General features: G+C 42.6%; 1 protein-coding gene across 1 annotated transcript in view; it reads left to right on the forward strand.

Moving 5' to 3' along the window:
* The first annotated feature begins 10713 nt into the window (after positions 1–10713).
* The window catches only part of LOC139584486 (tetraspanin-9), a 306094-nt gene continuing 299606 nt past the window's right edge, over positions 10714–17201 (forward strand). The window contains exon 1 of the mRNA XM_071416411.1: positions 10714–11007. The gene's annotated coding sequence lies outside the window, so the exon portion shown is untranslated. The remainder of the gene's footprint in view (positions 11008–17201) is intronic.

The raw sequence follows: 17201 nt of genomic DNA on the forward strand, positions 1-17201 counted from the left end.
TGCAGATGACACAACAGTGCCTGATCACCGACAACGACGAGACAGCCTATAGGGAGGAGATCAGAGACCTGGCAGGGTGGTGCCAGAATAACAACGTATCCCTCAACGTAACCAAGACTAAGGAGATGATTGTGGACTACAGGAAAAGGAGGACTGAGCATGCCCCCATTGTCCTCGACAGGGCTGTAGTGGAGCGGGTTGAGAGCTTCAAGTTCCTTGGTGTCCACATCACCAACAACTAGAATGGTCCAAACACACCAAGACAGTCGTGAAGAGGGCACGACAACGCCTATTCCCCCTAAGGAAACTAAAAATATTTGGCATGGGTCCTCAGATCCTCAAAAGGTTCTACAGCTGCAACATCGAGAGCATCCTGACTGGTTGCATCAATGCCTGGCTTCCTCTCTAGTCTGGTAGGGGTGGTGGTCTGGTGCTGGGTAGTAGGCTGGGCCCGGTCCGGTCTGGCTAAGCCGATGGAAGTGGTGATGCTCTGGTGGTGGGTGGGGCCTGTGGGGTGCGCTGGGTAGGGTGGGGCGTTGAAGGGGCCTGGGGCTCCTTGTTGGTGCAGTGGTCTGGTAGGGGTCTCTGGGTGGTCCTCTGTCCAGTGCGGCATGGGGTGTTTGTCTACCAAGTGCCACGTCCTTTAAAGACTTGGCAAACATCCCTACTGTCTGCTTCCTCAGGTGGGAGTGGTACAGATGCTCTGTGGTGATTGTTGGGTGGTGAGCAACATGCACGTTCGGGAGTAGACCACACCCTCTGGTGATGTCAGCGTAGACTTTCTGAATGGTACGGGGATGAAAGTCTTTGCGGGGCAGCAGAGTGGAGATGGTGATGTGGGAGTTGGGGAACCGCTCAGAGGCCCTCTCTGCTACTCTGTTGACCAGGCTGCCTACTCTCTCCTGCTCCTCTCGCAGGTTTTTGGTGCCGGTGTGAATAATAATGTGGCCTGGTGTGCCAAATTCAGGCTGGGACAGGATGTGGAGTGCATCCTGTGTTTTTGGGCACCATATTTTGCACACCTTGTGTTGTGGGAAGAGTTTATCTTCTTGGATGAATTTCCCATTTGAGTCAATGAGGATGGCCACCTCAGTGGGTTTTACCAGATTAGTGCGTTTACGGTCTGTTGCTGGAGTACACAGGACCTGTGTACATGGAGGGGTGTGTCAGGGGGGGCCAGAGAGCTTCTCTCTGTAGTAGGTGTCCCCATGTGAGTCTCCTTGTTGACTGGGGGAGTGGGTAAAGTGTTGTCGGTATGGGGGGGTTGTGGGTAAAGGTGGGTCTGTGGGGGTGTTAGGGGTGGTGAGGGGCTGCAGCTTCTCTCTGGGAGTGTCTACAGTCTGTTCTCTGTGTTGTAGCACTCTCTTGATGACAGACAACTCCTTTTCCATCTCCTCCTTTACCTGCACCAGCTCTCTCCTCATGGTGGCCTTTACCTCCTCAAGCGATGTGGTAAGGCTCTCTCCTCATGGTGGCCTTTACTTCCTCAAGAGCTGTGGTAAGGCTCTCTCTCAGCTCCTGGACAGAGTTCTTCAGCTGGGTCCTGCACTGGTTGGTCTGGTCCTGTAGAAATTCTGTGTCTGGGCTGGTGGTGGTGTAGCTGGGGGGCTGCTCCTTCAGCTCAGTAACCCATACCAATAACAGAGCCAGCCTCTCTCAGCAGGCTGATGGTAGTGTGGTCTTGGCTCTGGTGGTTGTAGGCATGCAGGGGGGAGGATGGTCCTGCTGTTGGGGTGCCTGAGGTGAGGGGAGAGGTCGGGGTGCTATCCTTTTCTTTTTTGCTTTCCGCTATCTTCGTTAGGGTGGGGAAGTCCTGCACAACAGAGCTAAGTACAGCCTCACTGCCCTGGACCATGACAGTGCCGTTCTGATACATGTTTACCGGCAGAAACCTGTTTTCCTGGTGCTTATCGCTGTACTCAAAAATGTGGATTTGCCTTCCCTTGCAGATATTTTTTTTGTGGTATAGCTGAAATGCCTGGTTACAGCTCTATGCCAGGCAGTATTGTGGTCTGTGTAAAATAACAGGTTTGTAACAGTCCTGTTTTGTGAGAAGTCGGCAAACAAAGTTTCTGGTTTCTCCCTCAGAAATCAGTGTTTAAAAATGATTTTTCCCTTTTCTGATTTGATTTCTGCTGGGTATTAAAAAAAAGGGGGGGAAAGTCTCTCAATCTCTGCTGCTGCTAGCGCTGCCTCAGTGGCCATATTGCTATGGTTACCACCAGTAAACAGTTGGCGCTAGACGGTAAACTGGCTGACAGATTTGAATTTGGCTAGCTAGCACGATTGAGATCTCTCTCTCTCGTTCCAGTTGAAGGGTTTATCAGCAGTCTGCTTCCTTCATATTTGTGCTTCCTTCTGCTTGTCAAGCCCCTGCCATCAAGGATATGAAATGAATACAATGCTGTACAGATAGAGTAAGGTGTAATACAAATAGTAAAGGATGTACAGAATATGGACTTATCTGGAAATATATTGTAAAATATCTGTAACTTTTCTTTGGTGTGCCCAGTTCTTATATTTATGTTATACAGCAAGACTACTGAATATTGACTTTCCATGAAAAATGCTTTCTTGCTGAATGGCAACAGCAAGTTCAAGAAAGCCCAAAGGCCCTAAAAGGCCCTCAATTTTCACTTACCTCATAGTTCATACTTTAATGGTTTTTAAAGGGGCTTCCCGTGGAGTGAACGTCAACTAGCAGCATAGAGCGCAGTTGTTCACAAACAGCTAAATGTTAAAAACAGGGAATTGGAGCTAGCTAACCATGTAATTTAATATAAGCAAACCCCATTCAAGAAGCTATATTAGCCAAATGGAGAAGCCCCTGTAGAGTTTTTAGGGTGCTAAAAGCAAAGCCCTTTTCACCCTACAATCAACAGTAAGTGCGAAGGCTTAACTCCTGAGTATACGCTCAGAGCAACTGCACCTCAACACACTCCCCGAACAAGAAACATGTTGACATATCGACATTCATAGAACAATTCTATGCCTCAGAAAGACAACGTACACTAAAGGAAAAGAACTGTAGATATTGAAGATACCCATAATTGTAGATGTTATACCTTACTACTTACTCTTTGTCTGACATCATACCACATTCACCAATGCCATATTATGCAAGTAAAAACTACACACTTTAAAATAAACAGAATTAGACATAGTGTAAAAACAGAAGGGTAAGGACAGTAGTATCTCCACAACTTATTGTAATAAGAGAACTGTTGTGATATCATTGACTTCTCTGACTGGCAAGTCAGATTCATTTGCGGGGATGTAGATGTGTGCTTTCCCAGCTGTGACACCACTGTCACCACATCCACTGGGCCCTGCAGGACCTGTGCTCTGCTGACGGGCTCTACTGGTGACCTCAGAATCACATGACAAGCCTCCCTGCAGTGACAGTGACTTGTCAAGGTTGAAGTCTCTTTTATGGTTCTGCACTTCCCTGAGTCCCTATACAGTATATCTGCTTTTGACATGAGATAATAGCAATATATTCAAAACTGATATGATATATCAGAGGCAGAGCATGACATTTGGTTAGAGGCTACAGAACAAGCCTTCTATGTCATTTTCCATTGTCATTTCTTTGCCAATATCATATTACCCTGTCTCTGCTAAAATTAAAAGGTATGTTTTATATACATCATATTTCAATATACAGAATAATGTGTTTTCTATATCCAACCCGTCTTATGGAGGGAGAGAAAATAATTAGGCTATCCCACCCTCTGTTCTTTGCAATCACATGCACTTTCTGAAGATCATAAAAATAGTTATTTCTGCTTCATATAAACAACGTTGGACTTTATGTACTCTCAAAGATCTGGAACATGTCTTGCAGAATGGCATTTATATTTTGCCAGACTAAAGTGTGAGTTTAAGTAAAGCGATTTGTTTCTGGAGTTGAATAGGCTGATGAAAATAGCCTACCTGTAAAGGGTCGCTTGCTTCTCATAAGTGAACACTCATTAAATCGGACAGTTGTTTGAGTGCCCAGTGCTGTGGTTTACTTTAATGCATAGTACTGTAGTCCTGTATTTGTCATTTTGAATAAACACACTACAGGCAGCAGCTGGGACATGTTCAAAAATAACATTTGACTTTGACAACTTGGTTTACAAAGGCACAAAACTTTAGTATGCTCACATACAGTGAGTGATGGTTGTGTGACATTACACTGTATAATTCACCCCAGTACTTTATTCAAGTCAATCATTTGTTTTAATGGATTTGATTACAACCTCTTGCTCCACAAGCAAACCTCTGGATTAATGATGTGGTAGGACTAGTGAATGTCTCGGTTTATTCAAGGTCCCCAGCCAAGTCTGTGGACTTACAGAGCCTTGGAGGACACCTTGCACCTGAGTGAGGGGAAGGCTACCGCAGCTACAACAATAAACACTGGGTGATTGGACGACGACTGACTTCAGAAGAATGGGCCACGCCTGATTGGCTCTGATTGAGCCAATTAAAGTGTATTTGATGTGAGGGGTTTAATGCATGGTGACCATGGCGACCTGCTTTAATGGGAGAGGGTGTTTTACAGGACCAAACTAAGAAGGTAGGGATAGAAGGAACAGCTGAGGATGATGACCGGGAGGTCTGATTCTACCTCTTCAGTCACATGTAGGCCTAGTGTAGATTCTAACTATGATGAAAAAAATGTATCGTATACACTAGCCTTGAGAACCAGGCTTCCCTAATTAGAAGGAGGTGTGACAACAACGTGATTTGGAGGTATGGCTACGGAAGACTAAGTATACACACTCTTAGAGAAAGGGGTTCTTTGGCTGTTCGCATAGGAGAACCCTTGTTGGTTCCATGTAGATCCCTTTCTTTGTGGAAAGGGTTCTACATGGAACCCAAATAGGGTTCTACCTGGAACCAAAAAGGGTTCCTCAAAAGGGTTCTCTTATGGGACAGCCGAAGAACCCTTTTAGGTTCTAGATAGCAATTTTCTTTCTAAGAGTGCACATATAGTATGTACACCTCTCATCATCAGTCCTACGGCAGTCCTGTAAGCTTTGCACAGAGCACATACTGTGTATACATTCTGTCAGTGAGTAAAAGGCAACCATTTCACCTGATGTCTCATACAAGGCAAACACATGCCTAGTGCCTCTGAGAAACAGTCCTCCTGGGCACTAAATGTATCACACGGCATCAATCCACAATGAGCAACACCTCACAATATCTCCCAGCCACTGCTGTTAAAAGGGATTCCATCTTAATGCTCGCAAAGCACATCATCCATCTCCACTGCTAAACAGATATCCAAGATTGCTAGGCTGCACAGAATATCAATTTGGAGGAATGACCTCTAGTGAGACAGAGGGTATGGGGTATAGGAGCACTGCCTCTGTAGATACCTGAACAGAAACCAAGGTGCTAGAGTCCAGAAGGCAGGACTGATTTGTTTAAGCTCTAGTGGTCTACAGTATGCAGGTATCAGGGTCTGTCTCTGGTCCATGTGCGGCCCACACCTGTGATTAAGTCACTAACCCAGCATGGTCGACCTGGGCCACTTTTATGCTTGATAAATCACTACTGCTGTGAACAGGGACTAAATTAGCATCTTATTATGATAATGACCTACCTTCTGTTTGTAGTGTAATGATCAAGATGGTCACAAGAGAAAAGCACATGGTATGAAATTAACTGCATCTGTGACGTGGTGAGGTTGGACCCAGGTGCAGAGAAGAGACCAGACAAGGAATCAGTGGTTAAGGATAAACATAATACTTTACTTAGAAATGTATAAAGTTGCGTATAAAACACCTGTAAAAATTGGTAAACCTGAGGAACCACTGGACTTGTTTGAGTGAGGCAGGACGAGGCCAGTCGGTGACCGCCCTCACTTTTACGGGGTCCATTTGGATGCCGGCGGTAGAGATAATGTGGCCTAGGAAAGAAACTTGGGATACATGGAACTCACACTTCTCTATCTTGATGTATAGTTGAGTCTGCCGGAGGGGTCTCAGGACTTGGCGGATGTGCAGGATGGTTTCCGGAAGGGTCTTGGAGAAGATCAGGATGTCGTTGAGGTAAACAAAGACAAACCGATTCAACATATCCCTAAGCGTGTCATTGACCAATGAATACTGCCGGTGAGTTCGATAATCCGAAGGGCATGACTAAATGTCCACTCGGGGTGTTAAAGGCAGTCTTCCATTCATCTCCCTTCCTGATTCTCACCAGATTGTAAGCGTTGCGGAGTTCCAGTTTGGTGAAGAATTGGGCCCCATGGGTCAACTCCAAGGGAGCGGACACCAGGGGTAGGGGGTAACGATTCTTAATCTTAATCCTGTTCAGCCCTCTAATCGATGCAGGGATGCAGACCTCCATCCTTTCCCACGAAGAAGCTTGCACCAGCTGGGGATGTAGAGGAGCGAATGAAACCTGCCTCCTGCGACTCCCGGATGTAATTGTCCATGACTGCTGCTTCAGTGGTCGAGAGGGAGTACAGAAAAGTCTTGGTCTTCAATGGATGCCGGGGTACACGGCGAGGCTCTTGGTGGTGGTCTTAGGCATTTAGTCTGGTAGTTCTTACCCTTACTTAGTCTAGTAGGTGTCCCGTGGACCAGGAGAATAGTGGGTTATGTAGCACTAGCCAGGGGTACCCTTGGATAAGGGGGTTCTCAAGAGCAGTGATCAAATGAAAACTAAGAGTCTGCGTGGTTCACCCCAACCTGCAGTAGAATGGGCTTGGTCTGATATTCCACCGGGCCGGAGCGGCGTCCATCGAGGGCTTGAATCTGCAGAGGGATGGGACATTTCACGCAGGGGATTTGGATGAATGTGTATGAACTTTCCAATTTGTAAGTCGCTCTGGATAAGAGCGTCTGCTAAATGACTTAAATGTAAATGTAAATGTTATAGGAGAGGCAGTACATTATACTCAACACATCTCCCAGTATTGGGAAATAACTGAAAGGAATTTCATTCTGAAGCACAGAAAACCCCTGCCATACCCTGGTTGGGAATGCATTTCATTCATAGTGACTTCCAACTCATACAGTTGTTGGAAACCTGCCAGCAGAAAATATGTAGTGGGATAATGGAGTGTTGTAAAGCAATATCTTCTGCATTAAAATGGGCCCATAGAGAGGCCTGGCATGGTGAGCTTGCTTTACAGTAGTCAGGAGCAGAAAATCAAGGAGGGAGACTCCCGTTCTGCATGGAGGATTTCCACAAAACTCAACGGTGGCCATAAGTTATGGTCCTTCCACTACAATAAGCTTCATTACAGTACTTAATACTATATTTAGTTGGGCTCTACATACATATTCCTTTCTGTCAGCATCTGAACCTAAGTACCTGTCTTTGTCTTCATTTTAATGTCTGAATGTAAGCTGTTAGCTCCTGGAGTTAGGTTTGGTGGAGGCTCCATTAAGAGGTTTTTAGTGAGCTGTTTTTAAAGAAATGGAGACTGATTTCCACTCAAATGGTTCCATACATGTGTTGTTTAATGGTTATGCCTTTTAGATATGTCTCGATAACACACTGTTAGTACGACAGAGGTTCTCTCTCCACAGGTTGTATTGATCTCACTTTTCCCACTTTGTCAGTGCTTTCACGTGGTAATTTTGAAGGAAAACTAACTAGGGATAATTCTATTTTGAAACTCATGGGCAGAGTTGGGCGTGCCAGTAGAGTTGGGGGTGCCAATAACAACTGCATGGGAAACATATGGAAATTGCTGTTTCACATAGTGGATCTGATTCTCACCCTGATGATAATGGTAAGAGCTTAAATATCCTGTATAATACCTACTGCCTTTTTGCCCTTGCAAGGCACTTTACCCCTAAGCAACCCCTGCGCTGCTCCCAGCCTGTGATGTGTGTGTTGTGTGTCAAATTGGGTATTGTACAACTAAGCAGGGTTGGTCCTGGTCAGTCCCTGCATGGGAGCCCAAATGCTGCTGGAAGGGGTGTTGAAGGGCCAGTAGGAGTCACTCTTTCTTCTGGTCTGAAAAAAAACAAACAATGCCCCAGGGCAGAGATTGGGGACATTGCCATGTGTCTCCCAGCCTGTGATGTGTGTGTTGTGTGTCAAATTGGGTATTGTACAACTAAGCAGGGTTGGTCCTGGTCAGTCCCTGCATGGGAGACCAAATGCTGCTGGAAGGGGTGTTGAAGGGCCAGTAGGAGTCACTCTTTCTTCTGGTCTGAAAAAAAAAAAAACAATAACCCAGGGCAGAGATTGGGGACATTGCCATGTGTAGGGTGCCATCTTTCTGGTGGGACGTTAATCGGGTCTCCTGAATGTCAGTGGACACTCAAGATCCCACGACACTTATTGTAAGAGTAGGGGTGTTAACCCGTGTCCTGGCTAAATTTCCAATCAGGACCTCTTACCATCATGGCCACCTAATCATCCAAAGCTTCCAATTGGCTCATTCATCTCCCCTCCTCTCCCCTGTAACTATTCCCCAGGTCGTTCCTGTAAATTAGAATGTGTTCTCAGTCAACTTACCTGGAAAAATAAGAGTCAAAATAATATGCAGACAAATGAACCAATAAAGCAAATGTTGTATTACTGTATTGTATCTAATATCTTCATGTCGTAGGCCTAAAGGGAAGTCAAATGCATTTACAGTTGAAGTTGGAAGTTTACATACACTTAGGAAGTCGGTTAGGACATCTACTTTGTGCATGACACAAGTCATTTTTCCAACAATTGTTTACAGACAGATTATTTCACTTATAATTCACTGTATCACAATTCCAGTGGGTCAGAAGTTTACATACACTAAGTTTACTGTGCCTTTTAAACAGCTTGGAAAATTCCAAAAAATGATGTCATTGCTTTAGAAGCTTCTGATAGGCTAATTTACATAATTTGAGTCAATTGGAGGTGTACCTGTGGATATTTTCCAAGCATCTGAACTGGCTGACACAGACGGCACAGCATGATCATAGGTGAGAGGTCACTTGGTCGGGTCAACAGGAAGTATTATTAAAGAGATGCTTTACATTTAAATACAGATAGAGATGTAGTAGTCCCAGAGTTAATGATCCAAGGTCAGTTAAGCAAACTCAGTGCCTCTTTGCTTGACATCATGGGAAAATCAAAAGAAATCAGCCAAGACTTCAGAAAAAAAATGTATAACCTCCACAAGTCTGGTTCATCCTTGGGAGCAATTTCCAAACGCATGAAGGTACCATGTTCATCTGTACAAACAATAGTACGCAATTATAAACACCATGGGACCACGCAGCCGTCATACCGCTCAGTCTCCTAGAGTTGAACATACTTTGGTGCGAAAAGTGCAAATCAATCTCAGAACAACAGCAAAGGACCTTGTGGAGATGCTGGAGGAAACAGGTACAAAAGTATCTATATCCACAGTAAAACGGCTCCTATATCGACATAACCTGAAAGGCCACTCACCAAGGAAGAAGCCACTGCTCCAAAACCGCCATAAAAAAGCCAGACTACGGCTTGCAATTGCACATGGAGACAAAGAGCCTACTTTTTGGAGAAATGTCCTCTGGTCTGATAAAACAAAAATATAACTGTTTGGCCATAATCACCATCGTTATGTTTGGAGGAAAAAGGGGGAGGCTTGCAAGCCGAAGAACACCATCCCAACCGTGAAGCACGGGGGTGGCAGCATCATGTTGTGGGGGTGCTTTGCTGCAGGAGGGACTGGTGCACTTCACAAAATAGATGGCATCATGAGGAAAGAAAAGTATGTGGATATAATGAAGCAACATCTCAAGACATCAGTCAGGAAGTTAAAGCTTGGTCGCAAATGGGTCTTCCAAATGGACAATGACCCCAAACATACTTCCATACTTCAAGTTGTGACAAAATGGCTTAAGGACAACAAAGTCAAGGTATTGGAATGGCCATCACAAAGTCCTGACCTCAATCCTATAGAAAATTTGTGGGCAGAACTGAAAAAGCATGTGAGAGCCAGGAGGCCTACAAACCTGACTCAGTTACACCAGCTCTGTCAGGAGGAATGGGCCCAAATTCACCCAACTTATTGTGGGAAGCTTGTGGAAGGCTACCCAAAACATTTGACCCAAGTTAAACATTTTAAAGGCAATGCTAACAAATACTAATGTAGTGTATGTAAACTTCTGACCCACTGGGAATGTGATGAAAGATATAAAAGCTGAAATAAATCATTCAATCTACTATTATTCTGACATTTCACATTCTTAAAATAAAGTGGTGATCCTAACTGACCTAAGACAGGGACTTTTTATTGGATTAAATTTCAGGAATTGTGAAAAACTGAGTTTAAATGTATTTGGCTAAGGTGTATGTAAACTTCCGACTTCAACTGTATTTTATGGATCAAAGTAGTAGTAGCACATTAGTAACTTATAAAACAACATTGGGGTTTAGGCATTTGGTTTACCTATAGACTATTTCTACTAATGTTGCTTGTGACAATACACTGAAAGGTCACCTATGTTATTTGACAGGAATAATCCATTGTTTAACAATACTTAAATTCCCTAGGACTTAAGAGTTGGCTTTCAGATATTCACTTTACGGGATACGATCTGTGAGTCATATTACATCAATTCCACTCAATGGCAAAAACAAGGATTGTTACAAAATTAACGGTTCAGTTTTGGAATATAGCGGTCCCTCCAAACATTAAATTCCTAAATATACGTTCGTATCACGCCTGTAGGAGTCAGTAAACTTTTCCACTTTTCTTCCCCCAGCATGCTCCATTTCCTTATCCAACGGGAGAAATACGAGCTCAGTATCAGCAAGTAAACGAGACTCAGAAGTAGGCTACAGAAAGTCACTATTTACGTTTTTGCTAAATACCCCGTCAACCTGGGCACCCTATGGAGGGACAAAGCTCGAACAAATTATAAAACAGTAGGCTAATATCTCGCTGTAGAAAACGTAATGAAAACTTTGTTCATTGCTTGCAAGTTCCCAGGCATGTTTTTTTCTGGATTTGCTCTGCGCTGATACAAGTCTGACAGTTTACAACAAAGTAATTTGTAAGGAGATTCTCGACAGGTAAGACCGCATATTAAACTCTACGTTATATTGTAGTAATTCACAGTACTGTTTTAGACAATTAATGGGTGTTTCGTTGTTGACTATAACAATTCAATAACTTTACCAAGTTTGCTGATAGCTTTGTTTAGCCGAGCTGCTGATTTCACGAGCTGTTAGGGCTTCATACAGAGCACGTATAATTTGTTACAATGCAACAGACACAACGATTATGTTGTGTAGTCTACCATAAAATAGCATCACGTTCACATGATGTTAGTTACATGGGATTAATGTGTGAACATGTCACTATAGGCTACTAAATTAATACAAAATCAAATGTAGCCTCAAAGTCTGAAGGAACATTATAAGCATAACATTGAAATGTACTTTTCGGGAAGACGTTTTCACATGTGATTAGCCAACTAGTGAGCATACAATTTGTATACAATGGTGCCAGCAGAAATTGCTGCATGCATCATTCCTAAAGGAATGCATAGGGGTTATGCCTCTCATGCAGAGACCTAAGCAATGTGAAGTATCAAGACATAAATTCAGAGCACTTTGAGGAGGAACAGCTGAGAGGCGGCTAGTGCTGATCTAGTATGTGGGAAGCATGCCTTGTCGAACAACTGTCTTCTAGCTTGAACAACTGTCTTCTAGTTTGAGTGCCATAATGATTGTCTGTCTGTGTTGCAAAGGATGTGTCTGAAGCACAGATATAGCATGTGTATTGCTTAACAATGTTATCACGTCTGTATCAATGGCTTTTCAGACCAATATATGACAGAGTCAGAGCATTCCTTGTAGAGGTCGACAGATTAATCGGCATGGCCGATTTAATTAGGGCCAATTTCAAGTTTTCATAACAATCGGTAATCTGCATTTTTGGAAGCCGATTATGGCCGATTACATTGGACTCCACGAGGAGACTGCATGGCAGGCTGACCACCTGTTACGCGAGTGCAGCAAGGAGCCAAGGTAAGTTGCTAGCTAGCATTAAACTTATCTTATAAAAAAAACTATCAATCTTAACATAATCACTAGTTAACTACACATGTTTGATGATATTACTAGTTTAACTAGCTTGTCCTGCTTTGCAAATAATCAATGCGGTGCCTGTTCATTTATCATCGAATCACAGCCTACTTTGCCAAACGGGTGATGATTTAACAAGCGCATTCGCGAAAAAAGCACTGTCGTTATACCAATGTACCTAACCATAAACATCAATGCCTTTCTTAAAATCAATAGACAAGTATATATTTTTTAAACCTGCATATTTAGGTAAAATAAATTCATGTTAACAGGCAATATTAACTAGGCAAATTGTGTCACTTCTCTTGTGTTCTGTGCAAGCAGAGTCAGGGTATTTGCGGCAGTTTGGGCCGCCTGGCTCATTGCGAACTGTGTGAAGACCATTTCTTCCTAACAAAGACCGTAATTAATTTGCCAGAATTTTACATAATTATGACATAACATTGAAGGTTGTGCAATGTAACAGCAATATTTCGACTATTGAACGGTTCCGTATTTCACTGAAAGAATAAACGTTTTGTTTTCGAAATTATAGTTTCCGGATTTGACCGTATTAATGACCTAAGGCTCGTATTTCTGTGTGTTTATTATATTATAATTACGTCTAGATAGAGCAGTCTGACTGAGCGGTGGTAGGCAGCAGCAGGCTCTTAAGCATTCAGTCAAACAGCACTTTCCTGCATTTGCCAGCAGCTCTTCGCAATGCTTGAAGCACAGCCCTGTTTATGACTTCAAGCCTATCAACTCCCGAGATTAAGCTGGCAATACTATAGTGCCTATAAGAACATCCAATAGTCAAAGGTATATGAAATACAAATGGTATAGAGAGAAATAGTCCTATAATAACTACAACTTAAAACTTCTTAACTGGAAATATTGAAGACTCATGTTAGAAGGAACCACTAGCTTTCATATGTTCTCATGTTCTGAGCAAGGAACTTAAACGTAAAAAAACTAACAAGGCACATATTGCACTTTTACTTTCTTCTCCAACACTGCGTTTTTGCATCATTTCAACCAAATTGAGCATGTTTCATTATTTATTTGAGACTAAATATATTTGTATTAGTAAGTTAAAATAAAAGTGTTAATTCAGTATTGTTGTAATTGTCATTGTCAATTGTAATTGTCATTATATATATATATTAATCGGCCGATTAATCGCTATCGGCTTTTTTTGGTCCTCCAATAATCGGTATCGGATTTCGGCATTGAAAAATCATTATCGTGTCACAGCTGTCGTAAGAACGGGACCACGGTGCAGCGGATGTTGAGTTCCACATATTTAATTCAAAGAGAAACTTAAACAAAATATATCGATAAACGAACAACTAAACGTGACTACGTGGTGCACATGCACAAACACAAAACAATATCCCACAAACACAGGTGGGAAAAATAGCTACTTAAATATGATCCCCAATTAGAGACAACGATTACCAGCTGCCTCTAATTGGGGATCATACAAAACACCAACATAGAAAATAAAACAAGAACACAACATAGAAATTATAAACTAGAATACCCCCTAGTCACGACCTGGCCTACTACACCATAGAGAAACAAGGGCTCTCTATGATCACGGCGTGACATATCGGTCGACCTCTAAATCCTTGTTTAGCCTAGAACCATTGTCATTCCTTTTAACTTCTCTAGGGTATAGAGAAGTGCCTTCTCTAAGGCATGAATATAATTCATGCCTTACCTTTGAAGAGCGTCTTCTGTTGGCACTCCAATATGTCCCATAAACATCACAAATGGTCCTTTTGTTCGATTAATTCCGTTGGTATATCCCCAAAATGTCTATTTATTTGGCGCGTTTGATAAAAAAAAACACCGGTTCCAACTCGCCCAGCATGACTACAAAATATCTAATAAGTTACCTGTAAACTTTGTTCAAACAACTTTCCTTATCCAACTTTAAGTATTTTAAAACGTAAATAATCAATAAAATTTAAGACGGGATAAACTGCGTTCAATAGCGGATAAAATGAAAGTGGAGCGAGCTTCAGGTCACGCATCCCAAACAAAAGAGTACACTTGGCTATACACCCAGAAAGGAAATGGCTACTTCTTAATTTCTCAAAAGAAAAACATCAACCAATTTGTAAAGACTGTTGACATCTAGTGGAAGCGATAGGAACTACAAGTATATTTCTATTAAAACGGGCTTGCCAATGGAAAACAGATTGACCTATAAAAAAAAAAAAATCCCTGGATGGATTGTGCTCAGGGTTTCGCCTGCCAAATCAGTTCTGTTATACTCACAGACATTATTCAAACAGTTTTAGAAACTTCAGAGTGTTTTCTATCCTAATCTAATAATATGCATATCCTAGCTTCTGGGCCTGAGTTGCAAGGCAGTTTACTTTGGGCACGCTTTTCACCCGGACGTCAAAATACCGCCCCCTATCCCAGGGAGGTTTTAAGGGACAATCTACAGTTCAACCGATAACAACCCGGTCACCCCACCACTTTTTTAGGTAAACAGTTTAGGGGCTGGAGAAATGTAACCACTCTCAAATTCATAGATGGATCTATGGATGCAAGGACTGACCATCTATAAGTTCAAAATAATAGTTTATACCATGTTTTGAGGCTATACAGGGTTTTTTTTACAATAAAACAATGGAGTACAACATCTTTGTAGTTTGGTTTCTGATGGGGTAAGAAATAAGATAGAGGCATTTATAAATTATATTCCTCAAGACTGCGGATTGTCCCAGATTTGTGGCTGTCTGGATCCCTGCTGTTATTATTATTATTTTCAATCTTCCCTGTGACCTGCCCTGTCTGGAACGGAACTGTGAGGAGAAACAGCGAAACCTACATTGTTACCATGACAAAGACCAAAATCGGCGGGAGTACCGTTGAGGACAGTGGTGTGTCTCTATCACAGGTGAAGGATCTTTTAAATGAACATGAATAGTTCTACAAGCAGTTGTTACAACAGCAAGAAAATAGTGTTTTGTTCAAATACTGGTTGAGTCAACTATTAAAATAATGTACAACCTGACCAGAGAGGTCCAGGACTTGAAGAACTCATCGAGCTCCCAGGGTCAGCTCGATGAGTTTAAACAGTAGAATGGCAAGATGACAGCAATCTGTAAGTCATTGAGAAAGGACATCAGTTCTGTATGTGAATACATGATAACAATGATGGAGAAATCGGATTAACTCGAGGGACAATCAAGGTGGAACAACATGGTTGTGGATGGAATCTCAGAATATCCACATGAGACCTGGACGGAGTCTGAGCACAAAATGATGGAAATGATCTCAGAGAAACTGAAGATTGACCACAGGAAGATTGAGGTGGAGCTCGCCCACAGGACTGGAAAACCCACCAGGTGACAAACCCAGGCCGATAGGGATCAAGTTCCTGAGGTTCAAGGACAAGGTAGTTGTTCTGGAAAGAGCCAAGAACTTGAGAGGAACATATATAGTGCATTCAGGAAGTATTCAGACCCTTTCTCTTTTTCCACATTTTGTGACGTTACAGTCTTATTCTAAAATGGATTGAATAACACTTTTCCTTGTCAATCTACACACAATACCCCATAATGACAAATTGAAAACATTTTTATTTTTTTATTTGCACATTTATAACAAATTTAAAAACATACCTTATTTACATAAGAATTCAGACCCTTTGCTATGAGACTTGAAATTGAGCTCAGGTGCATCCTGTTCCCATTGATCATCCTTGAGATGTTTCCACAACTTATTTGGAGTCCACTTGTGGTAAATTCAATTGATTGTACATGATTTGGAAAGGCACACACCTGTCTATATAAAGGTCCCACAGTTGACAGTGCATGTCAGAGCAAAAACCAATCATGGGGTTGAAGGAATTGTCCGTAGAGCTCCGAGACAGGATTGTGTCGAGGCACAGATCTGGGGAAGGGTAACAAAATATTTCTGCAGCATTGAAGGTCCCCAAGAACACTGGCCTCCATCATTCTTAAATGGTGGTTCCAAACATCTTCCAAGACTCTTCCTAGAGCTGGCCGCCCGGCCAAACTGAGCAATCAGGGGAGAAGGACCTTTGTCAGAGAGGTGACCAAGAACCCGATGGTCACTGTGACAGAGCTCCAGAGTTCCTCTGTGGAGATAGGAGAACCTTCCAGAAGGACAACCATCTCAGCAGACGGAAGCCACTCTTCAGTAAAACACACATGAAAGCCCGCTTGGAGTTTGCCAAAAGGCACCTAAAGGACTCTGACCATGAGAAACAAGATTCTCTTGTCTGATGAAAACAAGATTGAACTCTTTGACCTGAATGCCAAGCATCACATCTGGAGGAAACCTGGCACCATCCCTACGGTGAAGCATGGTGGTGGCAGCATCATGCTGTGGGGATGTTTTTCAGCGGTAGGGACTGGGAGACTAGACAGGATTGAGGGAAGGATGATCGGAGCAGCGAGATCCTTACAGAGAGATCCTTGATGAAAACCTGCTCCAGAGCACTCAGGACCTTAGGCTGGGGTGAAGGTTCACCTTCCAACAAGACAACGACCCTAAGCACACAGCCAAGACAATGCAGGAGTGGCTTCGGGACAAGTCTCTGAACGTCATTGAGTGGCCCAGCCAGAGCCTGGACTTGAACCCAATCAAACATCTTGAGAGGATATGCAGAGAAGAATGGGAGAAATTTCCCAAATACAGGTGTGCCAAGCTTGTAGCGCCATACACAAGAAGACTCGAGGCTGTAATCGCAGCCAAAGGTGCTTCAACAAAGTACTGAGTAAAGGGTCAGAATACTTATGTAAATGTGATATTTCAATTTGCAAACATTTCTGAAAAACTGTTTTTTGTTTTGTCATTATGGGGTATTGTGTGTAGATTGAGGGGGAAACCCCTATTTTAATTCATTTTAGAATAAGGCTGTAACGTAACAAAATGTGGAAAAAGTCAAGGGGTCTAAATACTTTCCGAATGCACTGTATGTGTAACTGATAGATGCACACACACACTACATGTTAATGTTTTTAAATGTACTGTATGTAAATTGTAATGCAATTTTTGTTGTCTAACCACCGTAAGACTAGATGTCACCATTGGCTTTGGCTAATGGGGATCCTAATAAATCAAATACAAAATCAGATTGCGCCTTTTAAATGCATTTCTTGCATTTTCCATTGTCCTGGATCAAATCATCAAATCAAGTTTATTTT

Source organism: Salvelinus alpinus, chromosome 9 (genome assembly GCF_045679555.1).
Source record: "Salvelinus alpinus chromosome 9, SLU_Salpinus.1, whole genome shotgun sequence".
NCBI classification, from domain to species: Eukaryota; Metazoa; Chordata; class Actinopteri; order Salmoniformes; family Salmonidae; genus Salvelinus; species Salvelinus alpinus.